Source organism: Symphalangus syndactylus, chromosome 17, assembly GCF_028878055.3.
Source record: "Symphalangus syndactylus isolate Jambi chromosome 17, NHGRI_mSymSyn1-v2.1_pri, whole genome shotgun sequence".
Taxonomy (NCBI): domain Eukaryota; kingdom Metazoa; phylum Chordata; class Mammalia; order Primates; family Hylobatidae; genus Symphalangus; species Symphalangus syndactylus.
The window spans coordinates 57,375,891-57,393,166 of record NC_072439.2 but is presented as its reverse complement, the minus strand read 5'-3'; positions in this window follow the sequence as shown (position 1 = coordinate 57,393,166).

The following is a 17,276-nucleotide window of genomic DNA, read 5'->3' as shown; positions in this document are numbered from 1 at the left end:
CAAAGAGGTATGAGAGTTACTAGAAGTTTCTTTCAGATTCTTTTATGTGATAACCAAGACTCTCATATTTCCTCCTAGTAATTTTTCATCCATTGACCACCAAATGAAGAAAGGAGGGGCTTGAAGGGGCACATATCAATGATTAAAGGGAAATGAATGGAAAATCATAGCAAAAATAGGGGTAGGAGCAAATGGAAGAATGAGTCCTAGAGGAGCCAGTGTGGGGAGATCTCAAACTCCCAAAAAGAGACCAATTAAATTTTACATTTTTTAAGCAAAAATCTTGCCAAAAAAGGAAACAAGCAGAGGAAATGAACGTACAATTAAAAAGTGGTTTCAGCTGGATCAAAAAAATCCCCATGGGAGAAATAGGATCCAAAGGAGAACAGAAATGTCTAAAAATATGTATAATCTGAGTATCAGCTTTGATTAAGTTGACTTTTGCTCATAGAATTCAAAAAATCTTTTGAATGTCTCATTATCAGTTTTTAGCCAGAACAAAGCCAATATTCCTGGCTTTCGGACTTTTCTTTTAAACTGAAGGTAATTTCCCAGTGACTAAGAACCAAAACCTTAACCAAGGATGCATGAGGCATCTCCAAAACGGGTAAAAAAGCAGTCCTCACAAGACCCAGAATTACCCCCGCAGCTACTAGATGAAAAAAAAAGAGACTTAGAGACAAACAGGAAAACAATAGCCATCCATGGAAGGGAAAAGGAAAAGAATCAATAAGAAACGAGTACATCAGAAAGTCAAGAGTCACACAAATATAAATTCAAAATAAGTAATCCAAACTAATTCTTATTGCTGGGTGAGGTGTCAGAACCCTGGCATTGGAAAGTGGTTGACTTGTGGGTTGGTAAGAATTCACTAACAATGGTATGGGTTTGAAAACAGAAATATTTTTTAGAAAGAAGGAATGCTGCAGAAGAGTGCAGTGGGGCGCCTCAGCAAGAGAGAACTGAGCACAGCATGGTGGCTTTTTCTTTAGGGGTGTTTAGAGACCTTAACGCGGAAGCTGAAGGGTAATTTGCATGATAAACGATTACATTTGTAGACATCTTGGTGCCTTAATGTGGGCAAGGGTTGCACAATGAGTTTGGCAGTTTGGCATGCATGCATTCTGGAGGTGTATAGACATTCTAGTTTCTTGTAAATTTTAAGTTGAAAAGAGGCCTGGAACCAGGTGCCGACTTTAGATAATAGGGAAGTCTAATTACTTCTAAATTCCTCAAATAAGGAATTGTTTTTTTTTTTTTTTTTTGTCTCTTAAAGGCCTGCTTGATGGTCACTAGGTGATCTTTGCTCTCCTTACTTATAAGTGTTTCTTTTTTCCTCCTCGGTTAAAGGACTTACATCTCTAAGGAACTGGTTCTTGATCTGGGAATCAAACCCGGGTAGCGGATGTGAAAGCATGGAATCCTCACCACTAGAATACAGGCTGGATTGCCCTTTTTGCAAATCCCACAGGGAATCCAAAGCAGACAGTGTGTGTATACACAGGGTTTTAACTTTATTTTAAATCTGATTTCTGCCATTTTGGATTCTTGCCAATATAATTTTAAAGGCTATATTTCTTTTGTATTTTTTCATAGATACCAATAAGACGGCTATTTAAGATAAGAGCTCTCTAAAAAGTTTTCTTTTAAATATAGTCCTTTTGTTTATTTCATAAGTGACTCAAGCCAATAGACATTTTTTATGGAAGGTCCCAGAGGTAACTTTTCAAAGTTTGAACACCATGGACATAAGTGGCATTTTAAAAATGGGTGCAGAAGATGCAGCACCATATGAAACCCTCAAAAATTTACTCCCAGAAATAAGTTAGATAACAAAAGACTCTCGTTGCCACAGATGGTTAAGGATGATGTCTGTGCATGTGGTGCCTCTAGTATCCCACAAATTTGTGGGGGCTTGCCAGTCACAGGCTTGTTAATCTGTGACACTGGGTATACCCCGCTGAGATTGGACTTTCCCAGGCCTAATCAGGCAACAAGGATTGAGACAACAAAAGCCCCTTATGGGTGGGAATTCTTTCTTTTTTGAGACAGAGTCTCCTTCTGTCATCCAGGCTGGAGTGCAGTGGTGCAATCTCGGCTCACTGCAACCTCTGCCTCCTGGGTTCAAATGATTCTCCTGCCTCAGCCTCCCAAGTAACTGGGATTACAGGTGCATGCCACCACACCTGGCTAATTTTTGTATTTTTCATAGAGACGGGGTTTTGCCATGTTGGCCAGGCTGGTCTTGAACTCCTGATCTCAGGTGATCCACCCACCTCAGCCTCCCAAAGTGCTCGGATTACAGGCATGAGCCACCGCACCCAGCCTATGGATGGGAATTCTTATTAATACAAACTCCCCTGAAAGCTTGGCACATTCTGAACAAAGAGTGTCCTGCTTAATATCTTATGTCTCTAAGGATTCCCGGTCCTTTTGATATGGGGGAGTGCGGGCAGGGAAGTGCTGGGTAGAGAAGGGTGGGTCCCTGGCCAGGGCTTCACCTCCAACCTATGGCCATGGGCCTAGATGAGGACAGGCATTTCTGTTTTTGTGTCCAAAAGTTGCATTTCCCAAGACCATCCTGGCCCACCATATCCCCATCCTGTGCCTACAAAACCCCCAAGACCCTAACAGACATGCACACAAGCAGGTGGACGTCAAGAGGAACACACCAGTGGAAGAAGACACAAGTGGCTGGATATTGAGAGGAACGCACTGGTGAAAGATGCCGTCCAGCTGACAGGCCATCTACCAGTGCCACAAAGTTTGGACAGGGCAGTAGGAGAGCCCGGCCACTGAGCAGCTCGACTCCAGGCCAAAACCACCTTCCTACTCCGTCTCCCTTCTAGCTCCCCCATTTGCTGACTGCTATTTCCACTCAATAAAATCTTGCATTCATTCTCCAAGCCCACTTGCGATCCAATTCTTCTAGTACGCCAAGGCAAGAAACCTCGGGATACGGAAAGCCTTCTGTCCTTGCGATAAGGCAGGGGTCTAATTGAGCTGACTAACACAAGCCACCTATGGATGGCTAAACTGAAAGAGCACCCTGTAACACATGCCCACTGGGGCTTCAGCTGTAAACATTCACCCCCAGCTGCTGCCGTGGGGTCAGATCCCCACGACTGGCAAGTCTGCATGCTCCTGCTAGAGGTTTGAGGAGCAGGGCACCAAAGAACTGAGCCACACTCCCATTGCACACCGTGCTAGGGGGATAAAGGATCTTTTCCTGTTTTACTTTTACACTGGCCACTGGCTGTGAATCAAAAGTTACACCCCTAGATGATGGACACCAAAAGAGAGCAGTCCCATTCAGTCGCAAGTTAAGGTCTCAAGGACATAATATTGGACAAGAGGTACTTTATGACAAATGACACAGAAAGACAGAGAAAGGAAAAAAAGACTATTTCTGGGAGGAAAGGATCAAACAATATGAATATTCATACCAAAACATACACCAGAGTCACTACACCTGAGACTAGTCTGTATAAATGATTTTCTTCTAATCTGGCTGTCCTGCCATGGTCACCAAAACTGTAGGATCCAAGGGAAAATTTCCCCTTCACCCTCTGAAGGTTTGCTGAAAATCAGCTGACAAGAGGGAAATGAATAGGAGAAAAGGCATGCAAAATTTATTAATATGCACAAGAGTTGTACAAAATACGAAAACTCAAAGAAAGAGCCAGATGGCTGACATTTTTATACCATTTTGAGGTTATAGAAAGAATAGTTATTTGGAGAATGGCAAGACAGGTTATGGGAGGTAGAGAGGAAGAAAGGCATGGGGCAAAGGTGGTATTATTAAGTGGATGAAAACCCACCTCTCAGAAAGAACAGACGGTGGTTTGTGATTGAGTTAATTTTTCCTAGATCCAGATAAGGGGGAGGGATTCAGAGAAAGCCAAGTTTTCTATATAATTAATGTAGATTTTTCTCTACGGATGCAAATCTTCTCCACAAAAGGCAGCTTTTCAGGGCTATTCCTGTCTGCAGGCCCTCTGAATAGCCTTCTCAAAATATTTCAAAGAAGTGTATTTTTGGGTAAAATATTTTTGGTTTTCTTTACAAGTGTCTACCTGGAACACAAAAGCCAGTTGTCGAAACACTCTGTATTAGTGATGCAAAATTTCTGCAACAATACAGGATCATTGAAGGATGGATCTCAATGGATTTAAACAGAAAACATTATTGCTTTTCGTAGTGGCAAAAAATCAAAGCACTGTCACTACTCTCAGGGAAAGGGAAAATTGTATCCAGTCTTCTCCATGCATGGAGTTTAACTGCAGGATCACTCCATATATGCACATCGTTGGGATGTTTGTTGGGGCAGACATTAGCTTGTAAATTTACTGATAAAACAGTTTCAAAAATGTTTTGGTATCTGGCTTTACAATAAACTGAGTGTTTATGTTCTCCTCAGATTCACGTGTTAAAATTTTAACCCCAACGTGATGGTACTAGAAGGTGATTGGGTCATGAGGGCAGAACTCTCAAGAATGGGACAGTGCCATTGTAAAAGAGGCCAGAGGGATCTCTTCACTCTTTCACCATGTGAGGACACAGCAAGATGCCATCTACGAGGAGGAAGACCTTCACCAGACACTTAGTCTGCCAGGGCCTTGATCTTAGACTTCTCAGCCTCTGGAACTGTGAGAAATAAATTTCTGTTGTTTATGAGCCACCGAGTTTATGGCATTTTGTTATGGCAGGCTGAAGGGACTAAGACAAGCTTCATTAACTTTTAGCAGAAATATAAATAAATGCTTTTCAGGTAATGGGGAGAAAAAAAAAGACTGATTGGAGGAAATGATTTTCCTAATTGGATCTTTATGGAGTATAATCAATAATTCTGTTAAAGACCATTTGTTGTAAAAAGAAAGAAGATGGAAGGAGTTTATGCATTTTTTTTTTATTATACTTTAGGATTTTAGGGTACATGTGCACAATGTGCAGGTTTGTTACATATGTATCCATGTGCCATGTTGATTTCCTGCACCCATTAACTCGTCATTTAGCATTAGGTGTATCTCCTAATGCTGTCCCTCCCCCCTCCCCCCACCCGAAAACAGTCCCCGGAGTGTGATGTTCCCCTTCCTGTGTCCATGAGTTCTCATTGTTCAATTCCCACCTATGAGTGAGAACATGCGGTGTTTGGTTTTTTGTCCTTGCGATAGTTTACTGAGAATGATGTTTTCCAGTTTCATCCATGTCCCTACAAAGGACACGAACTCATCATTTTTTATGGCTGCATAGTATTCCATGGTGTATATGTGCCACATTTTCTTAATCCAGTCTATTGTTGTTGGACATTTGGGTTGGTTCCAACTCTTTGCTATTGTGAATAGTGCCGCAATAAACATACGTGTGCATGTGTCTTTATAGCAGCATGATTTATAGTCCTTTGGGTATATACCCAGTAATGAGATGGCTGGATCAAATGGTATTTCTAGTTCTAGATCCCTGAGGAATCGCCACACTGACTTCCACAATGGTTGAACTAGTTTACAGTCCCACCAACAGTGTAAAAGTGTTCCTATTTCTCCACATCCTCTCCAGCACCTGTTGTTTCCTGATTTTTTAATGATGGCCATTCTAACTGGTGTGAGATGGTATCTCACTGTGGTTTTGATTTGCATTTCTCTGATGGCCAGTGATGATGAGCATTTCTTCATGTGTTTTTTGGCTGCATAAATGTCTTCTTTTGAGAAGTGTCTGTTCATGTCCTTTGCCCACTTTTTGATGGGGTTGTTTGTTTTTTTCTTGTAAATTTGTTTGAGTTCATTGTAGATTCTGGATATTAGCCCTTTGTCAGATGAGTAGGTTGCAAAAATTTTCTCCCATTCTGTAGGTTGCCTGTTCACTCTGATGGTAGTTTCTTTTGCTGTGCAGAAGCTCTTTAGTTTAATTAGATCCCATTTGTCAATTTCAGCTTTTGTTGCCATTGCTTTTGGTGTTTTAGACATGAAGTCCTTGCCCACGCCTATGTCCTGAATGGTATTGCCTAGGTTTTCTTGTAGGATTTTAATGGTTTTAGGTCTAACATATAAGTCTTTAATCCATCTTGAATTAGTTTTTGTATAAGGTGTAAGGAAGGGATCCAGTTTCAGCTTTCTATATATGGCTAGCCAGTTTTCCCAGCACCATTTATTAAATAGGGAATCCTTTCCCCATTTCTTGTTTTTGTCAGGTTTGTCAAAGATCAGATAGTTGTAGATATGCGGCATCATTTCTGAGGGCTCTGTTCTGTTCCATTGATCTATGTCTCTGTTGTGGTACCAGTACCATGCTGTTTTGGTTACTGTAGCCTTGTAGTATAGTTTAAAGTCAGGTAGTGTGATGCCTCCAGCTTTGTTCTTTTGGCTTAGGATTGACTTGGCAATGCGGGCTCTTTTGTGGTTCCATATGAACTTTAAAGTAGTTTTTTCCAATTCTGTGAAGAAAGTCATTGGTAGCTTGATGGGGATGGCATTGAATCTATAAATTACCTTGGGCAGTATGGCCATTTTCACAATATTGATTCTTCCAACCCATGAGCATGGAATGTTCTTCCATTTGTTTGTATCCTCTTTTATTTCATTGAGCAGTGGTTTGTAGTTCTCCTTGAAGAGGTCCTTCACATCCCTTGTAAGTTGGATTCCTAGGTATTTTATTCTCTTTGAAGCAATTGTGAATGGGAGTTCACTCATGATTTGGCTCTCTGTTTGTCTGTTATTGGTGTACAAGAATGCTTGTGATTTTTGTATATTAATTTTGTATCCTGAGACTTTGCTGAAGTTGCTAATCAGCTTAAGGAGATTTTGGGCTGAGACAATGGGGTTTTCTAGATATACAATCATGTCATCTGCAAACAAGGACAACTTGACTTCCTCTTTTCCTAATTGAATACCCTTTATTTCCTTCTCCTGCCTGATTGCTCTGGCCAGAACTTCCAGCACTATGTTGAATAGGAGCGGTGGGAGAGGGTATCCTTGTCTTGTGCCAGTTTTCAGAGGGAATGCTTCCAGTTTTTGCCCATTCAGTATGATATTGGCTGTGGGTTTGTCATAGATAGCTCTTATTATTTTGAGATACATCCCATCAATACCTAATTTATTGAGAGTTTTTAGCATGAAGAGTTGTTGAATTTTGTCAAAGGCCTTTTCTGCATCTATTGAGATAATCATGTGGTTTTTGTCTTTGGTTCTGTTTATATGCTGGATTACATTTATTGATTTGCGTATGTTGAACCAGCCTTGCATCCCAGGGATGAAGCCCACTTGATTATGGTGGATAAGCTTTTTGATGTGCTGCTGGATTCAGTTTGCCAGTATTTTATTGAGGATTTTTGCATCAATGTTCATCAAGGATATTGGTCTGAAATTCTCTTTTTTGGTTATGTCTCTGCCAGGCTTTGGTATCAGGACAATGCTGGCTTTGTAAAATGTGTTAGGGAGGATTCCCTCTTTTTCTATTGATTGGAATAGTTTAAGAAGGAATGGTACCAGTTCCTCCTTGTACCTCTGGCAGAATTCAGCTGTGAATCCATCAGGTCCTGGACTCTTTTTGGTTGGTAAGCTATTGATTATTGCCACAATTTCAGAACCTGTTATTGGTCTATTCAGAGATTCAACTTCTTCCTGGTTTAGTCTTGGGAGGGTGTATTTGTTGAGGAATTTATCCATTTCTTCTAGATTTTCTAGTTTATTTGCATAGAGGTGTTTGTAGTATTCTCTGATGGTAGATTGTATTTCTGTGGGATTGGTGGTGATATCCCCTTTTTCGTTTTTTATTGCATCTATTTGATTCTTCTCTCTTTTCTTCTTTATTAGTCTTGCTAGCAGTCTATCAATTTTGTTGATCTTTTCAAAAAACCAGCTCCTGGATTCATTAATTTTTTGAAGGGTTTTTTGTGTCTCTATTTCCTTCAGTTCTGCTCTGATTTTAGTTATTTCTAGCCTTCTGCTAGCTTTTGAATGTGTTTGCTCTTGCTTTTCTAGTTCTTTTAATTGTGATGTTAGGGTGTCAATTTTGGATCTTTCCTGCTTTCTCTTGTGGGCATTTAGTGCTATAAATTTTCCTCTACACACTGCTTTGAACGTGTCCCAGAGATTCTGGTATGTTGTGTCTTTGTTCTCGTTGGTTTCAAAGAACATCTTTATTTCTGCCTTCATTTCATTATGTACCCAATAGTCATTCAGGAGCAGGTTGTTCAGTTTCCATGTAGTTGAGCGGTTTTGAGTGAGTTTCTTAATCCTGAGTTCTAGTTTGATTGCACTGTGGTCTGAGAGACAGTTTGTTATAATTTCTGTTCTTTTACATTTGCTGAGGAGAGCTTTACTTCCATCTATGTGGTCAATTTTGGAATAGGTGTGGTGTTGTGCTGAAAAAAATGTATATTCTGTTGACTTGGGGTGGAGAGTTCTGTAGATGTCTATTAGGTCCACTTTATGTAGAGCTGAGTTCAATTCCTGGATATCCTTGTTAACTTTCTGTCTCGTTGATCTGTCTAATGTTGACAGTGGGGTGTTAATATCTCCCATTATTATTGTGTGGGAGTTTAAGTCCCTTTGTAGGTCACTGAGGACTTGCTTTATGAATCTGGGTGCTTCTGTGTTGGGTGCATATATATTTAGGATAGTTAGCTCTTCTTGTTGAATTGATCCCTTTACCATTATGTAATGGCCTTCTTTGTCTCTTTTGATCTTTGTTGGTTTAAAGTCTATTTTATCAGAGACTAGGATTGCAACCCCTGCCTTTTTTTGTTTTCCAGTTGCTTGATAGATCTTCCTCCATCCCTTTATTTTGAGTCTATATGTGTCTCTGCACATGAGATGGGTTTCCTGAATACAGCACACTGATGGGTCCTGACTCCTTATCCAGTTTGCCAGTCTGTGTCTTTTGATTGGAGCATTTAGCCCATTTACATTTAACGTGAATATTGTTATGTGTGAATCTGATCCTGTCATTATGATGTTAGTTGGTTATTTTGCTCGTTAGTTGCTATAGTTTCTTCCTAGCCTTGATGGTCTTTACAATTTGGCGTGTTTTTGCAGTGGCTGGTACCAGTTGTTCCTTTCCATGTTTAGTGCTTCCTTCAGGAGCTCTTTTAGGGCAGGCCTGGTGGTGACAAAATCACTCAGCGTTTGCTTGTCTGTAAAGTATTTTATTTCTCCTTCACTTATGAAGCTTAGTTTGGCGGGATAGGAAATTCTGGGTTGAAAATTCTTTTCTTTAAGAATGTTGAATATCGGCCCCCACTCTCTTCTGGCTTGTAGAGTTTCTGCTGAGAGATCAGCTGTTAGTCTGATGGGCTTCCCTTTGTGGGTAACCCGACCTTTCTCTCTGGCTGCCCTTAACATTTTTTCCTTCATTTCAACTTTGGTGAATCTGACAATTATGTGTCTTGGAGTTGCTCTTCTCGAGGAGTATCTTTGTGGTGTTCTCTGTATTTCCTGAATCTGAATGCTGGCCTGCCTTGCTAGACTGGGGAAGTTCTCCTGGATAATTATCTTGCAGAGTGTTTTCCAGCTTGGTTCCATTCTCCCCATCATTTTCAGGTACACCAATCAGACGTAGGTTTGGTCTTTTCACATAGTCCCAAATTTCTTGGAGGCTTTGTTCATTTCTTTTTATTCTTTTTTCTCTAAACTTCCCTTCTCTCTTCATTTCATTCATTTCATCTTCCATCAGCGATACCCTTTCTTCCAGTTGATCGCATCTGCTACTGAGGCTTCTGCAATCTTCGCGTAGTTCTCGAAACTTGGCTTTCAGCTCCATCAGCTCCTTGAAGCCCTTCTCTCCATTGGTTATTCTAGTTATCCATTCTTCTAATTTTTTTTCAAAGTTTTTAACTTCTTTGCTATTGTTTTGAATTTCCTCTCGTAGCTCAGAGTAGTTTGATCATCTGAAGCCTTCTTCTCTCAACTCGTCAAAGTCATCCTCCATCCAGCTTTGTTCCGTTGCTGGTGAGGAACTGCCTTCCTTTGGAGTAGGAGAGGTGCTCTGTTTTTTAGAGTTTCCAGTTTTTTTGCTCTGTTTTTTTCCCCATCTTTGTGGTTTTATCTACTTTTTGTCTTTGATGATGGTGATGTACAGATGGGTTTTTGGTGTGGATGTCCTTTCTGTTTGTTAGTTTTCCTTCTACCAGACAGGACCCTCAGCTGCAGGTCTGTTGGAGTTTACTAGAGGTCCACTCCAGACCCTGTTTGGCTGGGTGTCAGCAGTGGTGGCTGCAGAACAGCGGATTTTCGTGAGACCACAAATTCAGCTGTCTGATAGTTCCTCTGAAAGTTTTGTCTCAGAGGAGTACCCGGTTGAATGAGGTGTCAGTCTGTCCCTACTGGGGGGGTGCCTCCCAGTTAGGCTGCTCAGGGGTGAGGGACCCACTTTAGGAGGCAGTCTGTCCGTTCTCAGATCTCCAGCTGCGTGCTGGGAGAACCACTACTCTCTTCAAAGCTGTCAGTCAGACAGGGACATTTAAGTCTGTGGAGGTTCTTGCTGAGTTTTTGTTTGTCTGTGCCCTGCCCCCAGAGGTGGAGCCTACAGAGGCAGGCAGGCCTCCTTGAGCTGTGGTGGGCTCCACCCAGTTCGAGCTTCCTGGCTGCTTTGTTTACCTAAGCAAGCCTGGGCAATGGCAGGCGCCCCTCCCCCAGCCTCGCTGCCGCCTTGCAGCTTGATCTCAGACTGCTGTGCTAGCAATCAGCGAGACTCCGTGGGCATAGGACCCTCCGAGCCAGGTGCAGGACACAATCTCCTAGTGTGCTGTTTTCCAGGCCCATTGGAAAAGCGCAGTATTAGGATGGGACTGACCCGATATTCCAGGTGCCGTCTGTTTCCCCTTTCTTTGACTAGGAAAGGGAACTCCCTGACCCCTTGCGCTTCCTGAGTGAGGCAATGCCTCGCCCTGCTTCGGCTCGCGCACAGTGCGCTTCACCGACTGTCCTGCACCCACTGTTAGGCACTCCCTAGTGAGATGAAACCGGTACCTCAAGTAGAAATGCAGAAATCACCTGTCTTCTGTGTCGCTGGGGCTGGGAGCTGGAGACCGGAGCTGTTCCTATTCGGCCATTTTGGCTCCTCCCTCTTGAAACACTCTTTGGTACAAGGCTTAACTAAGAGATATTGAGTAAAAATTGAGAACAGGCTATTGTAGCTTTGACAACAGAGGACTGTGTGGAGTGTTAAGTGGGAAATAAGATGATGGGGAACAAGATGCCAAAGAGAAGAACAGAGAAAGTTTATGATGGCCAAGACCAAGAAGAAGGCTGAAAGAGCCAAATGTGTAAAACTAAAGAAATAGTCGAGTTTATGCATTTATCAGACATGCCAGAGATCCAGAGATGTCTGGTTTCACTGTGGTCCTAATTTTCCAAATCCTTAAAGTGAAGCATAAATGGAACCAAGAAGCCTTATATTCATGGAGCTCAGACTGTTTGTCTTGAAGTAGAAGCAGCACACTATAGATCAGACAGAAAGTTGGTGAACAACAAGTAAGAACCTAGACTGACACTCAGAAATCAGTCGTTTGGGACAGTATAACCATCTTGATATTTCTGAGTTCTTGAACTACACAAGTCACTGCATTAATGCTCTGCTTTTTGAGGTCCCTAAATAATTCTTGCACAGAGAGATCTGGCCTTATTGTTGGCTCACATAAGCATAATTCCAGGATACTTCCTCTCAAGTTGCTTGGTTAACACGTGTGTGTGTGTGTGTGTATCAGGGGCTGTCTTCTGCAGGCACCACACTGTGCATCTTCTGCAGGAGGATAAGACTGCTACTTACCAGAGGGGGCAGAACACGGTCCTTCAAAAAAGACTTAACCTATATTGCTCTGCTTGGGCTGCCATTGCAAATAGCAGGGACTGGGTGGCTTAAACAACAGAAATCTATTTTCTCACAGTTCTGGAGACTACAGGTCCAAGATCAAGGAGCCAGCAAATTTGGTTTCTGGTGAGGGCTGTCTGTTGACTTGCAAATGGCTACTAAAAGGAAAACTTTGTTTATCTACATAGACAATATTTCTTTTGACACCAAATATGTGGGTTTTTCACACTAAGCAATTCTTCGATTTTCTGGTTGTCCTACAATTTAACTCAATTAAATTTCAGAAAGCTTATAAAAGGAAAAAAAAAGCTTTCTCTACTCACACAACACTTCTTTCGACACAAAATGTACAGCTTTCCACTCCAGCAATTCTCTAGTCCAACTAGGTGTCCTAAAATTTAACTCAATTCTGACATTAATACCAGGAGTTGATTCTGCTCTGCCGGGAGCAGATCCCGTAGGTTAAGGGCTCAGTCCCACAAGCCTGCTCCTCACTTCAGATTCCAATCACAAGTAGTGGGTCTCCAGGTAACCCACACTTCTGTCCAACTTGGCTACAAATCAGGCCCTCCCTTGGCCCTCCTCTTGGGCTTGATAATTTGCTAGAAGAGCTCACAAAATTCAGAAAAACACTTATGTTCACTGGTTTACTATAAACGATACTACAAAACATACAGCTTACCGACCAAGTGAAGAGTTCTCTGAGATCTGCAAGGGTCCTGAGCATAGGCACTTCTGTCCCTTTGAGTTGGGGTGCATCACCCTCTCAGCACATGGATACATTCATTGACCCAGAAGCTCTGCAATCTCCATTGTTTAGGGTTTTTGTGGAGGCTTCATTAAGTAGGCATAATTGATTAAATTATAGTCAGGTATTGTGGATACATTTTGAGAAATATCAGACAATTCTGTCTTTGAGCAAACATTATAGAGTGTACTTAGGCAAATCTAGGTGGTATAGCCTACTGCACACCTAGGCTATATGGTATTGCCTATTGCTTCTAGGCTAGAAAGGTATATAGGATGTTGCTATACTGTAGGCAGCTATAACAGAATGGCTATTTGTAGATCTAAACATAGAAAAGGTACAGTAAAAATATGGTTTTATAATCTTGTGGACTGATATTGACCAAAATGTTGTTTTGTGACATATGACTGTATTGGCCACTGGTGATTAACTTGATCCCTACCTAGCTCCTCTTTCTTTCCTGGAGATTAGGGGGTACAGCTGAATGTTCTAACCCTCTAATTGTGTGCTTGGTTCCCCTGACAACCAGCTCTCATTCTCCCAGGGTCACCTCCTTAGCATAAACTCAGGTATGGTTAAAGGAGGCTTATTATGAATAACAAAAGATACTCCTCTTACCCTAATCACTTAGGAAATTCCAAGGATTTTAAAAGCTCTGAGCTAAAAACTGGGGACAAAAACCAAATATATATTTCTTATTATATCACAACATTACAGCCGCCTTCTCACTGTATCCTCACACAGCCTTTCCTTTGTGCACCTGGGATGGAGAGAGAGAGAGAGATCTCTGGCATTTCCTCCTCTTCTTATAAAATACCAGTCCTGTCAGATTAGTCCTCCATCTTCATGACCTGGTCACCAAAACTGCCTGCCTAAAGACCCTGTCCTAAGCGGAAACCCCACCTTCAAACCAAAAGTAGCCTGAAACCCGTGACCCAAAGTGAGAACTTCTATTCCTGTGCACCCACTTTCCCCTGGTTGTTTCTTTCTGAATAATGTCTTTTTACCAAACAAATGCTGCCTTTTCCAAAACTACCTGTGACCCGCCCCACCCCCTATCCTGTGCCTATTAATACCCCAGATTCCGCTGGTAGAGAGGAGAAGTGGCTGGATGTTGGGGAGAGGCAATTTGACTTTGGAGGAGAAAGGCAGGGAGGCAACTTGACTTCAGAGAGGAGTGACCTGCTCTTCCTGCTTCTTTCCAGCTCCCATCTCCACTGAGACCTGCTTTCATCACTCATTAAAATTTTTCTCATCCACCATCCTTCAATTCATTCACATAATATTCTTTTTGGGCATCGGACAAGAGTTCACTACCCACCACGTGTGGGTACCCAAAAAGGCTGTCACACTGGCCATTTGCTCTTGCTGGTGGAGGGCAGCTGCCCCACATGACAAGGCAAAGGGCCCACTGAGCTGATGACACATTGCTGTCTGTGAATGGCGGAGCAAAGAGAGCATTGTAACACACCCTCTGGTGCTTTGGGAACACAGGCATCCCCACCTGGATGCTGCAGTAGGGCCTGCACAAAGTTCGCTCCTGCCAGCACTAAAGCAGCTAGCCAGTTCCTGTACTCATCTGCTCACATGCTCCCTCTGGTGAAGGGTTGAGCATGGTGGGCTGAGTAAACGGGACACCCTGTCAGAAGTTCCACAAAAGAGTTGAGGAGACATCCTGCATCATCATCACACTGGGGCTAGGGTTTCAACATATGAATTTGGGGTGGGAAGTCACAATCCAGTCCCTAAGAAGACCCATACAGAGCACTCGTGGGAATTCTCTACCTCTGCCTTGTGGAGTCCAGCACTTTAACTTCTTTCTGAGGTCTTCTACCCTTCCCCACTCTCCCGGAGACAGGGTCTTGCCCTGTCACCCAGGCTGGAATGCAGTGGTGCAATCATGGCTCACTGCAGCCTCAACCTCTTGGGCTCAAGCAATCTTCCAACCTCAGCCTCTTGAGTAGCTGGGACTACAGGCATGTAGCACCACACCTGGCTAATTTTTTTTTGGTTTTTTTTTTTGTATTTTTTGTAGAGATGGTGTTTTGCTCTGTTGCCCAGGCTGGTCTCAAACTCCTGGGCTTAAGCAATCTGCCTACCTCAGCCTCCCAAAGTGCTGGTATTGCAGGCATGAGCCACCACACCTAGCCTCTGATGTCTTAATATCTTACCTGACTTAACCCATCTGACATTTGCTTCTTGGGCTTTTGCAACAGACTCTATCTATCCATGCATCAACTTTAGCTCTTCTAGCTCCCCACCTGCTCCCTGCCTGTCTCCCTCCTTCACGTGTTGTTTCTGTTCTGGTCCTCAGTTCCTTCTCCTAGCTCCTGCCCCTAGATCAGAGTTGCCTGCCTTGGGCATCTTCCTGTAGGAGCAGGGAGTATTAATCCATATTAGTCATTTCTGCTTCTACCACATGTAAGATGATTTTCAGGACCCAAGCCAAAGACCCAGCCTTGGAGGAAAACTTGAAGTCCCTATGGCCTGGGAGTTTAGATCTGGCCATTCAATAAATAATATTGAAAATATTATCATGTGAGGGCTGAAAAAGATGCAGTCTGTACTCTCACAGTGGATAGGACCACTTTAAATTCACAATGAACTGTCCATCTAATAAGAAAACCCCAGAGTCTTTTATTAAAAGGTAGAATTTGACAGCAAAATATTTGTAAACATATATCTTACCCCTTAGGAAATGTCAATCCTCTTCCTGTTTGTAATGATGCATTTATTCTTTCATATATTCACTCAGCAACCACTTATGTTCACCACAGAGGGAGTTTGATGGGGCTGTGGAGAAACAGGAAGGTGGAACTGGAAAGGTAGACAGGGCTCAGAGCATGGAAGCCTTGTGTTCTATGCCCAAGACTGTATTCTGCAGGCAGTGGGAAGAGGCAGAGGCGGAGGTGATGGATTCAACCAACTCAGAAGTTGTCAAACCCACAGGACATGGGACATGAGAACAAGGGATGGGTCCTAGATGACCCCTGGCTTCTGGTTGGTGAGCCTGGGGACTTGGTGGGACCTTCTCTGAGAAAGGGAAGCAGAACCTGAGCAGGTCTCTGATGGTAGGGCTGATGGGTTTGCTTTAAGGGTATGAAAGTAGAGGTGCCCACGGGGCATCTGCATGGAGATTCTCAGAGTCTAGGTCTCCACTGATCCTGGGGGCTCTGGAAAGAGACTTTTAGGTATCACTTATTGCTTCTTTAGTACCCATTTCTTTCTGAAAGCCATGCTTCTTCCAACTGGCTGATTCTCAGGCTGTCCCTAACCTCCATCCTTCCTGAGGGCCTTGGAGGGCTCCTTCCCCTGAAGCATTACTTTTGTCCACCAGATCCACTTCTGGTTTCAGCCCCTAAGAGTGATTGTTTTGTCACAACCTCTCCTTTCCTGCTCAAGCCCCAGCCCGTTCCTCCCCTTCCATGTCCTTGGGCAAGACTTAGCTTGTCTGTCCTGAGCTGGTTCTGCATCAGGTTGGACAGCCAGCTGCACTTTGTCCTTCCCTTGTCACCCACTTACTGAAACACTGCTGAGCTTTGTTCCTCAGATCTTCTAGGTAAAGACCTTTCCTATGGCATGTTCAGAACCAGAGGAGGCAGGGAGAGAATACAAGGACATTACCGTTGCAAATCCTTTTTGGAAAATAGACCCAGTAAAATTAAGGTATACATGATAGAAAAGAAATGAAGACACAGGGGCTCTAGTGTCCTTTCCTGGAGGAGAAAAGGTACAGAAACAGAAGACTGGTTTTTCAGGAGACGCATTTTTCCCTCTTCATCATTTAATCAAAATTTGGATATACTACTAGGGAGCTTTCTATTTCAGTCTCTGGTGTGAAACACAGGGTAAGAATCCTTGTTTTTGAATTGCAGTAACAATAACAATAATAATAACTAATACTTATTGAGCACTTACTACGTGTCTGACACTAAGTTCATTGCAAGCATTACCTCATTTAATTCTCACAACAGTGCTACAAGGCAAATATTGTTACTATTATTATTATTTTTCTAATATTATTTATTTTTTAAGATGAAAACATAGTGCTTAGGCAAGTTACATAACTTGTCCATGAGTCTCACTGCTCAGCACTGATGCAGCCAGGCTCCAAACCTGTCTACACAGCTTGGGTGTTGCACTGAGTACTGAACAGGATGGTGTTCTCCCAAACTCATGTCCAACTGGAATGTCAGAATGTGACCTTATTTGGAAATAAGGTCATTGCAAATATAATCAATTAACATGAAGTCATACTAGATTAGAGTAGGCTTTAAACCCAATGGCTGGTGTCCTTATAAGAAGGCTATGTGGCTACATAAATACACATGAAGGAGAATAGCACATGAAGACAGAGGCACATTGGAGTGATGGGTCTACAAGCCAAGGAATGCCAGGGATTACTGGAAATGACCGGAAGCTAGAAGAAGGGGAAAAAAGATTTCTTTTCTTTCCCAATTGCTTGCTTCATGGCTGAAGCCCCTATAACAAAAGACAGATGAACAAGAGAAAAGGATACACACTAATTTGATATGAGCTTTACATGACACAGGAGCATTGAGAAATAAAGGCCCAAATAAACAGGTTATTTTTCATGCTAGGTTGATGGAGAAATAGACAGTAGTAGAGAAGTATGGTTGGATAAAAATGTATCACCTAAGGATTATAAATTGGGGGAAAATTTAGCAAAACCTATTTGTTCAGATTCTTGTCTGTGTTCCTG